General features: G+C 38.4%; 1 protein-coding gene across 15 annotated transcripts in view; it reads right to left on the bottom strand.

The window, feature by feature from the left end:
- Window positions 1–12824, bottom strand: part of ADGRL2 (adhesion G protein-coupled receptor L2) — a 538071-nt gene that overhangs the window by 80322 nt on the left and 444925 nt on the right. The window lies entirely within an intron of this gene.

Raw genomic sequence — 12824 nt, 5'->3', positions numbered from 1 at the left:
AGTCATCAGATTGCATTCTAATGATAATTTCTAACATACAATATTATGACACTAAATACAAAAGTACAGGGAAGTAAAAAACCCCAATTTTTCTAAAATATAGTATTGTAATCAGCACATAAAGAAATAAACACTGGATAAGAGTGAACATTCTTTTATGTCAGTTTCTGTGACCCAGTAATTATTTTTTTATCCATGGGATGGAACTTAATATTTTCATAATGCAGTTAAAAGTTTTACAACTTAAAACTGTTTCCTACTCGATTTCATGTGATTTCTGGGTAATATATATCATACCATAAATAATGAAAACAGGCATAAATGTATTCTACAAGTTCATCTTAAAATTGCCTCCAAAATCTATGTAGGTATAATTATAGGTTAGTTTTAGTAGGACAGTAAGCCTTATTTATGTACAGAGCAGGCCACTGAGACCAAGTTGAATTCACAGGCTCACCTGTAGAAATGTAGGGAAAAGCATAATCCCAATATTTCAAAAATGCTAACTCTTCTTTAAACATCAGTATTGTATTTGTAATTTCAAAACTTCATGTTCAATAATTTAAAAAAAATATTTTGACCTGTATCAATTAAGAGCAATTATGTATAAAAATGTTCACCTACTGCAGTTTGCACAAAGAGAAATGATCACATTTTCAACAAGGGAAATGGGAAATCGCTATGGGATGCCCTAGTTAGATTAAATTAGCAAGAAACTTGTTACCAGAACATATAAAAGATACAGCATAATAAGATATGACCTTGCAAAGGAACCTTGGAACCAATCTGTGATATTCTTTCCCCCATAACCCTTGCTAATTATCTGCAAAGTTAGCGACCCTTTTGTGGCAGGTTATTTTTCTTTGAATAGTGCAAGTATTTTGGCTTTTAAATATTTAATTAGTCTTATGATACAAGAATTGTTGCACATGCCAAGTGCTTCAATTTTCAGACTGTGTTCCTCCTAATTATGCTCAGATTTAGATTGGTCATCCCAAACCTCTCACTCTTGTAATTATTTACTCCTTAAAGATCATTCAGTAGAGAAATATTTTTCACCCTTATAGCTTTTCCTTTCCACAAATGGCTTTTCTGGTCCGTTAATTACCCACTCAGAGGATTAGAGTTTGTAATAATGCAAAAGAACCTGCATGTAAGATGAGTTTTACAGGGTGAAAAAGAATAAATTGTTTTTGTAAACCTGCCCTGGGGAACACCCCTTTTTGGTTATGATTTTCATCAGCAGAGGCACTGTGCCATCACTAGGTATCTGCTGATTCCACAGGGTTATGGCAATGATTCATGTGTGCAGTTGAACAGACTTCAAGAGGCAAAATGCATAGCAAAGAGTTGAAATCTTAGGCCTAAAGGTAACTAATTTTAACTCCTTTTATTTTTTGAAAGGAACTCATTAGACTACAATCTGACAGCAACATGGCACAGTGTTTCCCACCTCCCCTCTCCCCTTCACATTTCTGTCTGGTCTTATGTCTTTAAAGGTACAGGCAGTCCCCGGGTTACGTACAAGATAGGGACTGTAGGTTTGTTCTTAAGTTGAATTTGTATGTAAGTCGGACCTGGTACATATTGTAGGGGAAACTCTAGCCAAACATTTCTCCAGAGCTCAGTTTTATTCTCCCACACCTCACTTCCCTCAGTCCTTTATTCTCAAGCTGAGGTATCTGCTGAGAAAAGCCGCTCCGCGTCTCCCTGGTCTGCTGGGGGGAAGCAGCTAGTGCGGGGTTGCCTCACCACGTTTGTAAGTAGGGATCCGATGTAAGTCAGATCCATGTAACCCGGGGACTGCCTGTACATGTGAACTGATGACTTAATAACAAAAAGAGAGCCTTTTGATTTCATTTGCAGATTTCTTTTCCCAATATGGTCTAACTTGAGACACAAGTGCTGTCTCTTGGTAGGGTCTTTAATCAACTCAATAACAGTGTGTCATTTTCATTAAAACATATCTCAAAGAACTTACTACAAGTACTTTCTTTTATTCAGAGAGGAAAGCCCATCACAAAAGCAGTTATTCATTATCCACAGTGATGTCTGGACCTAATCATCATCTAGAAATCTCACAGGACATCAAGGTATAGGGCTGCCTCAGCAAAGGTATCTTCCTGCTTTTCTAACTCCAGAAGCACAGTGCTATTCTCTCTGTGTCTAGACTATAGGGTTTTTTCAAAAAAAGTGGCATTTTTTCAAAAAAACTTCCTCTGTGTCTAGACTGCTGCCACGTTCTTTCGAAAGTAAATCAAAAGAACATGGCAGTTTTTTTGACCATGGTAAACCTCATTTTACGACGAACACCTTTTTTCGAAAGCTCTCTATGTAATGCAAACTGTGTTTTTTCGAAGAGAGCATCCAGCATCCAGACTTGTAGTTTAGACACTCTTTTTCGAAAGAGGTCTGCAGTCTAGATGTAGCCCCCCCCCTCTCTCTCACACACACACAGACACTTTTTTTTTTGGGGGGGGGGGGAGGATTTACAGTTTAAATTCTTTAAATTTATTTATTTATTTATTTTTAATCCTGGCATTCCCAGTCTTAACTCTAAAGCAGGGTGGAATTTTTTTTCTTTTCAAGGAGTGTGTTGTGGTTTTTACATACAATGTCAAGCAAGCTCACCTGCATAAGAAATATATAAGAAGATTCTCTAGCGGACTCCTTGTTGTTTTAGCTCATCTCTGTCAACTTGGAGCTAATCTTTAATTGTGACAGAAATATTTATAATCTAATCCTTTTATCAAACTACCTACCACTGCAGGAGCCTCGTGTGTTTGCACAATTAAAACCACCATGTTAGCTATATAGAATACTGCATTACATTTAATGCAAATCCTTTTCTATTGAAATTAGCATTGGGCTGACAGCAGGAAGTGGCTGATAAGAAAGCAACAAGGCATTGCTGATGGCATTCTTGATAACTGAACACTAACTCATATGTATTCTGTCTACAGCATATTACCCAAAGAGCTCTTTTTTAAATGCGACTCCAGGAGGTGTGCTTTTGCTATATCTGTCACAAAAGCAGTGAAATTATCTAAGAAAGCTAAATATACGAAGTAAATTGTGGTTTTCATACCCATCTATTATGCTAGCACTAGAATAATGCTCTGAAGGGAGTATCTGTGCTGCTACATTCTAGATAAGAAAACACCTACAGCTTTGGACGCATAATGGTACAGCTGAGTTCACTATGTATAAGAAATAAAGTTAACATCAGAAAGATGATGGGGTAGAGAAATGGTTATTACTCTTAAATGAGCAAATAATTGAGTCCAGCATAGCTTGTTGTTCAACAGAAACAGGGTCTGATACAAATCTTGGGGTGAGGGAGCACAGTTTAATTTATGCTAAAACAATAGCTTCACCATGCTGATAAAATGATAAAATTAAATACATTTTCAAAATCCCTGTCCCTTCAACTAAAAGTTACAAAAGTAATGCTATACTGGAAGTAATAAACAGAGAGGTTAACAGATCTTATATGCACAGATTGTCACTAAATATGTAATATGGGAGCTTCAGCACAAGTGAAAAGTACATATCTTGCCAGATGAGATTATTATATGTTTTTAAAAAAATATTAAGGTCTCTCATTGCTAAGAGAGTTTGGCAGGGATACAGGTTCTTGCTGCATCTAGCAACGCTCTGAGATTATGATATCTCCTTTATTTGTTCAAAGAAATGTGTTTATACCCCCTCTCCCTCTGTTTCATCTTTTAAAGTGTGTATAGAGACTACTTTTTTGTATGTATTATTTGTTTGTATTACGATATCAACATTCTAGGGTTACTGTAACTGTCATACTTTACTGACAGCCTGGAAAAAATATTACTACAAATAGTAAATTTGAAGTACAGGATTCTGTACCATAACTAGAAACAGATTTGACACTGAAAATTTATATAAGAATTTACCCCCCCCCCAACATACACACTTGATGTTTCCCTAGCAAACTAAAAATATTACATACTGAGTAAAACATTCAGTCTATGCCACACTCTAAGACTGCATTAACTTCATAGCAGTAACTTGTTTTATAGTCTCAGTTCATCATGACCTATAAAATGTTAGACTGAAGTGCTTTAAATATCTGCTAACACCATGTGCAAGATGGGAAGTACAAGGCTGTGTGCTGTGAAGCAGCAAACACAGTACTCTTCTGAGAATCTAGCATGCACTCGTATGTCACTGATATAAACAGGGTATGTTAAATAATGTATGACACAGGCAGCAAATCTTTATATGAAACAAATTCTAGTTAGGATTTTTTGTTTTGTTTTAGCACTGAACTATTTTGAATCTTTTTAAAGATTGCAGATGACCCTAAAAAGTTAGATTTCACTGTAAATTTAGAAATATATAAAATACATTTAGTACATTCAAAGTTATAACATTTCATAAAAAACATTTTATCGTTCCTTTTAATTTGTGACTCTGGATTTTTTTTTCCCTGCAAACCACTGCTTTATACTACATAAAAAGGTATAAAATATGAAATTATATATATATATATATATATATATATATATATATATAATCTTCCAACCATTATGGTTGTTAATCATTCAGTTATTAGTTACAACTCCATTTTTAGGGAAAGGAAAAGAAATTCTATAACACCATACTGTTGCTCATATCTTAGGCCCTTAAACTTTTTCAATTTCAACAACCTCATTAATATCAAATAGCCATCACAATATCTGCCCACTTTAAGACTATATAGTTGAAGCAAATGGAAGATCTAAAGGGTTCAATATGTTTCCTTATTGCATTCAACCAAAAAGCTTAGAGATACAAAGATCCAAGGTGTGTTTTTTTTTCATTATAAGTAGGGGATAAATCGTTGTAGGTAAACTTCCAGAATGTGAAATATGTACATTCCTCCATTACACTAGAGCCACTTTTCAACTTCTAAATCCTTGTTTTTCTTTCTTTTTTTTTTTATCTTCCCCCAGCTAAATTCTCTGAGACTGCGTCTACACTGCAGGCTTTTTGCACAAGAATGGCTGTTCTTGCTTTAAAATGTGCAGAGCGTCTACACTGCACACGCGTTCTTGCGCAAATAAATTTATAGTAAGGTGTTGGAAAAGAGGGCTTCTTCCGCAAGAGTTATTCCTCTCCCCATGAGGAATAAGTCCTCTTGCGCAAGAGCTCTTGCCTAAGAAGGCAGTGTGGACGGGCAACAGGTTTCTTGCTCAAGAAACCCCATGGATAAAATGGCCATCATAGCTTTCTTGCGCAAGACAGCATCCACACTGCCATGGACACTCTTGCGCAAAAGCACATGGCAGTGTAGACGAGCTCTTGCAGAAGAATTTTTGCGCAAGAACTCTTGTGCAAAACAGTTCTTGCGCAAGAAGCCGCAGTGTAGATAAAGCCTCAATATAATAGTTCTTCTAAATTCTATAGTATAAATAATTGCATTATTAACACTGAAAGCTTTTTAGATGGTGTCATGGCCAACACTGATTTCATAATGCTAAAAAGTTCTCAGTCTATTTAAACATATTGTTCAATTCACACAGATCTCTCAATTTACGAGCTACACTCTTCCTATCATACTAATCTTCATGTACATTCTTTTAAAACATGTCAGTTCTGTTTACTAAGTGATATTCAACAGATTTCCTACAGAGCAATGAATCTTAACAGGCCACTTTTAATTGCTTCACATAGGAAAACACATTACTATTAATTCCAAAGCAAGAGTATAAAATAAAACTATTGCTTCTCAAGCTCTAGAGCAATTAGAGCTCTCGGCTATTTGGCTAACTCTGCTTCATGATACCCAGTGCAGTTAATTATATTTTTTGATGTTAATAGTCTCTGTCAGTTGCAAGCATAACTCCTCTTTGATGAATATTTAAATTATATTTGAATAAAAAAAATCTTGGTTACATTTCATATTCAGCAGTCATCATAGCTTAATAAAGGTCTTCTCAGCAAATGTTGAGATAAATGTCTATGTGAACACATGTATAAAAGTCCTAAATCAACTTATCAGATAATTTAGCTGATTTAACTAGTACTGTATGGAGCTAACCAAGCTGTTTATGGAAATATAAAAATAAATTATATTATACTATTATAGTGATATTTTATGACCCCCAAATTGTCTTAGAACATTTTTTTAACATTCAATATATCAGAACTAGGAATGTTAACTATCGGTTAATTAACTAATTGAGGAATTTCCATTGACTACTCGATTAGTCAATGGGGGGAGGGAAGGGCATTCCCAGTGCAGCTCTGCACTTTAAATGTAAGTAAGAAACCAGTAGGCTCTTACTTATATTTAGCAGGGTTAGCTCCTAGGGGCAGAGAGCTTCTGGGACCACTATAGCTCTGCCTCCCCAGCACTGCGAAAATGGTCCTGGAGGGAACCAGCTTTAGGCAGGCTCCCCCCAGCACTGGCTCAAGCCCCCACTCCTTGCTGTCTCCAATACAAAGGCAGCGGGGTTTGGGGGGCAGAGAGTAACTAGTTGAGTAATTACTCAACTAGTAGCTTACATCCCTAATCAGAACACAAATGAGAACATCCTGGGGCTGGACTAGAAAGTCAACAAGTGAACAAAAAATCTACAAATGATCTAAAACAATGAATGGAAAGCAAAAAATCTAATAGGTTGGAGGTAAAATAAATGTCTCGGCCAACTCCTCCCTGTCATTAAGCCACCAAATAAAGTGGTTAAATAACTTAATCATAACAATATGTACAGTGATACAAACTGCATAAGAGATTTTGCATACATTAGTGATCTTACTTAAGTAATACTAGACTGGACCTTTTATTTATAATAGTGATAGAATGTGAAACATTTCTCAAGACATGTAATGTATGCATACAATGCTGCACATGAGCATACTGCACATGGTAGGGATGTAAAATCCTGTTTAAAATGTTAACTGATTAAACTATACGTTTAACTAGTTACCTGGCCCACTGCATTGCGCTGCAGGTGGGGGGCTGCTTTGGCCAGGCTGGGCACCAGCTAACCAGTTATCCCAGAGTAAGCATGCTGTAGGGTAATGCTTATTGGTAATCCCTAGCACACAGTGACAAAAAAGTATGTCCCAAAACACATCAATCTACCAAATAAAAACATACAGTGGTACAAAGAAATAATTGGATCACAATTTTTCACAAATAAAAATAGCTTAAATAAAAGATCTCAAATTACAAGATAAAATATCAAACAGTTTAAACATGGAACCCAATTTAATTTCAAATCAAATTCATTCTTACTCAAGTATCCAAATAGGTAGGTTTACTATCTATTTCTTGAGACAACTGCAATGCCAGAAATCAATCTACAAATCATAATGCAGAGAACAGCCAAGGAACGTATCGCAAAAATAAATAACTTACACTGATAGTTGTTGTACCTCACCTAACTGTTCTTCAGTTAATAAACTGAGGCTTTTTGTATTACACTGTTACTAGTTTTTAATTGAAATTTGACAGTAGCAAAAATGAACATGGTCAAGTAAGATTTTTATCATTCCAAGGGCATGACTGCTTTTCCCTTTAAAAAGACAGCATATTCAGTGGGCTAAAGATTTTGGCATTCCCCATAAATATTCTCTGCTATACCTCTCTGTGATGAACAGCTTGATTCATAAAAAAGAAAAGAGAGAAAAAGAGAGATTGTGAGCTTGGTTCACTGTGTGGCCTCTGTTTTTTCCCTGCCTGAGTCATGAATCAGTACGTAGTCTCATACATAGAAGAAAAGCAAAATCCTCAGAGCCCCACAGCACTGGCGATGCTCAGAAACCCAATTTAATTATTGGGGCCCTTGAACATTCACCTGAATAAATATACTCATGTGGATGACTGTTATGATTGTATGTCTGCTTTTATACAAGCTGAATTTTAATAGCAAACTGAAAAGGACTGAATAGCTCTGATAAACATGTATGGTTAATGGTCGTTAAGAAGTTATCAGCAATCTGGTACTGAACTCCAATGTCATGCCAAAGCAAAATAAGGATCTCACATATTATATTCAGTCATTTATATGGCAGCTTATACATGCACATGCATTTAGGGCCGGGGCACTGGTACAATTTTTATGGTGTGGAGTGATGGGATCTATGGAATCTAATTGTAAATCTTGTATATAATGTGGACCACTTTAAACCAGGGAACCACCCTTATTTCCCCATGTTCATGGCAGTAATCATCCAAACTAGGGATGTAAGCGAATAGTTGACTAGTGGCTTCCCTGTGCCCCCACTTGCTGCCTTTATCAGAGAGATGCAGCTGTAAGGAGGGGGCAGGTGCTGGTGCTGGGAGAAGCCAGCTCAAAAGCCAGTTTCCCCCAGCACCATCTCCAAGGGGGGGCAGGAGAGGCAGAGACATAGTGTGGGACCAGGCACAAGCTGGGGAATCAGCCATCCCAGCTTGTGCCTGGTCCCAAACCTGTCCATGTCCTCCCCCTCCCCTGCTGTGCTTCAGCCTTTTAAATGTATTATAAGTCTGACAGCTCTTAATACATTAAAAAGGCAGAGCCGCAGCAGGGTTAGCTCCCAAGGGCAGGAGCTAACCCCGCTGTGGCTCTGCAGTTCCACCCCTTATCAACTAATCAACTAGTTGATGGAAATAGCATTGATTAAACGCTATTTAACATCCATAATCCAAACTGATATCTGATGTACAGTAATCGGTATTACTGCTTTTGGGATATAAAAAGAAGAGCAAAGATCCAAACTACTAAGGGAATAGAAATAGAAAAATGCAGGTTCCATCATACTATGAGACATGTTTCACTAACTAAATATCTTTAACAAAGGAACAAAAGGAACAATTACGTAGTCACATAAAAGCAGAACAGCAACAGTGGTGCAAAGAATCTTTACCTCAGCCTGACAGGCCCCCAAAAGAAAGGTGCTTCATCCTCAGTAAGCACAGCACCATCTAGAAGTGAGTTCACTGTGAAGTGTTGCCCATGATAATAGCTGTAAACTACATTAAGCAATATATTTCTGAAAGCAGACTGTAGTGACAAAATCATGCTTGAGACCTGCCAGAGAGAGTCAGGTTGAGATGCTCTTAAATAGTTCACCCTGGCAGATCATGCAGTACACCAATCTATTGCAAAACGAGTTTTGGATTTCTCTAGTGCAGACAGGGCTTAAGAAGTTAAAGTGTTTCACTCTGATGAGATTAATCAGCAGGGATAGGCGAGTGACGCTCCCTCCATCCCAGCCTGGAGTCCAGGGAAAGATTTGCTTCATTTCAATTAGAAAGAACTCGGCTTGTTTTCACTTGAAAGGAGATAATCTGATATGCCACTGTTTCTTTTGTACGCCTGACAAGCAAGGAACATATGTAGCACTTGCAGGGTATGTCTTCTGAGAGGAAGGGTATTTCATTTTTTTCTTTCAATGATCTATGATCTAACATGGAATGTTAAACATATTATACATGGAATGTTTAATTTCATTGCATTGCTAGGGGCAGACTGAACATATACCCTTTCCCCTGCAAATAAGTGGCTATTTTCTGTCTTATTTGCAGGGCTTAAGAAAAAGAGAAAAGGGGCAACTCTCAAATCAAAGGTCTAGGAAGTTAAAGTGACCTTCCTCCTATCCCACAAGCAGAAAGGTCAACGGAACAGATAGAGTAAATGGTTCTTCTATAGAGCTTTGACAGGAGTGCAGCTGTGTCATGTAAGTTAGAGTATTACAGTCTGGGAGGACTGCATGGTGCCCAGACTGTAAACAGGAACCTCACTGTGTTGTCATGGTAGATATGGTGATAGAAGTTGTGCCCTAACCTACAGGAGACAAGGTGACATGCATGAAGATAAATAAAACAATAATTGAATTAAAGGATTTCTTCCGTTAATCCAGCTTTCGTGTCCTCTATCCTCCTATTATTCTGCAGTAACATTTTATAGAGAAGGATTTTTGAAAGAGTGAAAGATCCCTAAACTTGACAAGTATCCTATGTACATTTATTGTTCCAGTAAGTCTTCTGGAAAACAAACCCATGTGATTGTTTTGTGAGTTTTCAAAAACAAATTTCAGTGCTGTTAAATAAACAAATTACAATCATAAAAATCTTGCACTCATAAACAGAATGTAAGGTCACGAAGAACAGGAAGTCTAATCTCAAAGTATTCTACAATTTGTCTTTATTAAAGGATTTCCCCACCTGCATAGAGGCATAGAATTTCTGCACTACTCCTGGGCTTCTCAGCATCAGTGGCTTTTCACATGGCCTTCTCTCTCTACATCCAGACTAGGGCTATAAGCAATTAGTGGACTACCGGATAAGCATATGCTTATCGGGGAGTCGAGTATTGACTCGACTAGTTGCATCCCCGACTGCCCTTGCTGCCTCTATCAGAAGAGACAGAAAGGGGAAGGGGAAGCATGAGCTGGTTCAAAAGCCAGTTCCCCTAGCATCGTGGGGGTAGGGGAAGAGGCTAAGACACAGTGGGGGAACTGTGCAAGCCAATTATTTATTTAAATGCTGCTGCTGTCCAAAATCCTCCAGTTATATCTACACAGCCTCTCAATTCAGGCTATGGGCTGTGAACTGTAACTCCTCTGTGGAGTTGCCAATGATGTGAACTAAAAGGTACCCAGAGTTCACATTAACATAGTCCTCTAAGACTGGGGTGAGGAATCTTTTCTGGCTTGGGGACTGCTGACCACAGAAAAAAAAACAGATGGTGGTCGCACATAAGTGAGAAGAAAAAAGAAAAAAAAAAACACCTCATTGACAAGGCCCTTGACGGAGAAGCAGAAAGACATTCCCCACATTCCCCTCGCACGCCAGAGCCTCGGAGGTCCAGGATAGTAGATTCCCCAGCCCCGTGGGGGGGAGGGTGGAGTACTAGTGCAGGATCTTCAATGCTGGTGGAGAGCCCTGAGCCTTGGGGCCAGATCCAGGCAAGCCAGGAGCCACATCTGGCCACCTGGGCCTCTGGTTTCCCACCTCTTCTCTAGATTTAGATAATGCAAAACTTTACTAGATACCTTTCGTATTTCTCCAGCAGCATACACAAGGAGGGAGTTATATCGAAGCATGCTAGTGCACACTTCAACTTGCTGTATAGGGAAACCCTTCATTTATTTTGTATTCATTTTCTCATAACACATTTGCAAATGAGCTGCATGTCATTTACTTTCACGGATTTAATAGTAAACTCATTGAAACACTACTTTAATAAAATTAATTTTGCTTCAACTTCTTTCATTTATGAAGATTTTTTCTAAAAATAGACTAATTGTAGATGTATATGTGTACTTTTAAAAGTGAAATGGTCAAACAGAGAGCACATCTACTAAGGATGATACAGCTTTCGTTGCCTCACTTTTTTTTATTATATACTTTTCTAAATCATTACAAAAATAAATCAAATTGGCACGGGTTCTTATTAATGTTAATGTCCTTTTTATACCATTCTGGGCGTATAAAGGGACCATAAGTGGGTTCAAGTGGAATTTACTTTAAGGCCCATTTACACTGCCAGAGAGGTGTTTGGGAGTCTTGAAGTGAACGGAAGTCTGGCCCAGGGAGCCCAATATTCAGGGCTTGACGAACGGCGGCGAAAATCGCTCGCCAGCCCCATACTGAACATGCACAAGAGCTGCAATGCGCATGCGCGCACCGCAAATGAACAGGGTGCGCGGCTGAAATCTACTCGCCATGGGCGAGTAGACTGTATTGTTTGTCGAGCCCTGCCAATATTATTAACAATGGAAATGAAATGCTCACTTTTTGGGTGCAGTTCAAAATTAATATAGTGTCTTTTCTACAATCACTTTTTAAAATATAAACAGGCTATTATGGCTGTGTGATAAATACCCTTTTGTTCGGGCACTAAAATTTGTTTGCCTCTCGAAGGGTATGTCTACACTTGCCACCCTAGTTCGAACTAGGGTGGCTAATGTAGTCATTCAAACTTGCAAATGAAGCCCGGGATTAAAATATCCCGGGCTTTATTTGCATGTTCCCGGGCACTGCCATTTTTAAATGCCCGGTAGTTCGAACTCCCTGCCCGCGGCTACACGTGGCACGGGCTAGGTAGTTCCTAATTCGAACTACCGTTATTCCTCCTGCAATGAGGTGGAAGTGTAGCCACACCCTAAATGAACTGTCAGGTCTGTGAGAGGCAGTCATGACAAATTTTCTTTTATGCTCTTTAGTTTCATTTCATATTAATTCTACCAGGTAAAAAAATGGTTAAATGACTTAGGTCACATCTCCACTTAGTGCACTGGAAATCAATCTTCTGGCATTCGATTTAGCGAGTCTAGTAAGGGCCCACTAAAACAAGCACTGAAGGTGCCCCTGGTTGGTGCCGGTATTCCTCGATGCATGAGGAGTAAGGGAAGCTGATAAGACCATTTGCTCTCATCAACCCACTGAAGACAGACCAAGCTCGGTTTAAGGTTAGCTGACTCCAGAAAGAGTTGCATACCTTAAGCCGACCTGCTGGATCTAGTATAGACCTTAGATCCGTGGTGTCCAACTAGTTCTGAAGCAGTAGTCACTATAGTGCGAACTGGCCACACACAACCAGCCAAATAGCTACATGTGGCTAGTGTGTTGGACACCAGGGCCTTAGATCAAGACAGTTGTAGAGATGGGTTTGGAACCCAGAGGTACTAACTTGCAACTTTCTTTTTATTACTCCTCACTGCAGAAATTTTACCTCCTCAAGGATCTAAAATTTTAAAGAAAGTCATGTGGTACATGAAATAGCATACCAACAGATTTGCACCACACAAATCTCTTTATTAATATTCATCAGGGTTTTGCTTAGTGCTTGTATGTATCATCCTCTAGGAATTCT

This window comes from Pelodiscus sinensis, chromosome 9 (genome assembly GCF_052426305.1).
Source record: "Pelodiscus sinensis isolate ZL-2025 chromosome 9, ASM5242630v1, whole genome shotgun sequence".
Lineage (NCBI taxonomy): Eukaryota > Metazoa > Chordata > Testudines > Trionychidae > Pelodiscus > Pelodiscus sinensis.
This window is presented reverse-complemented; position numbering and strand designations above follow the sequence as displayed.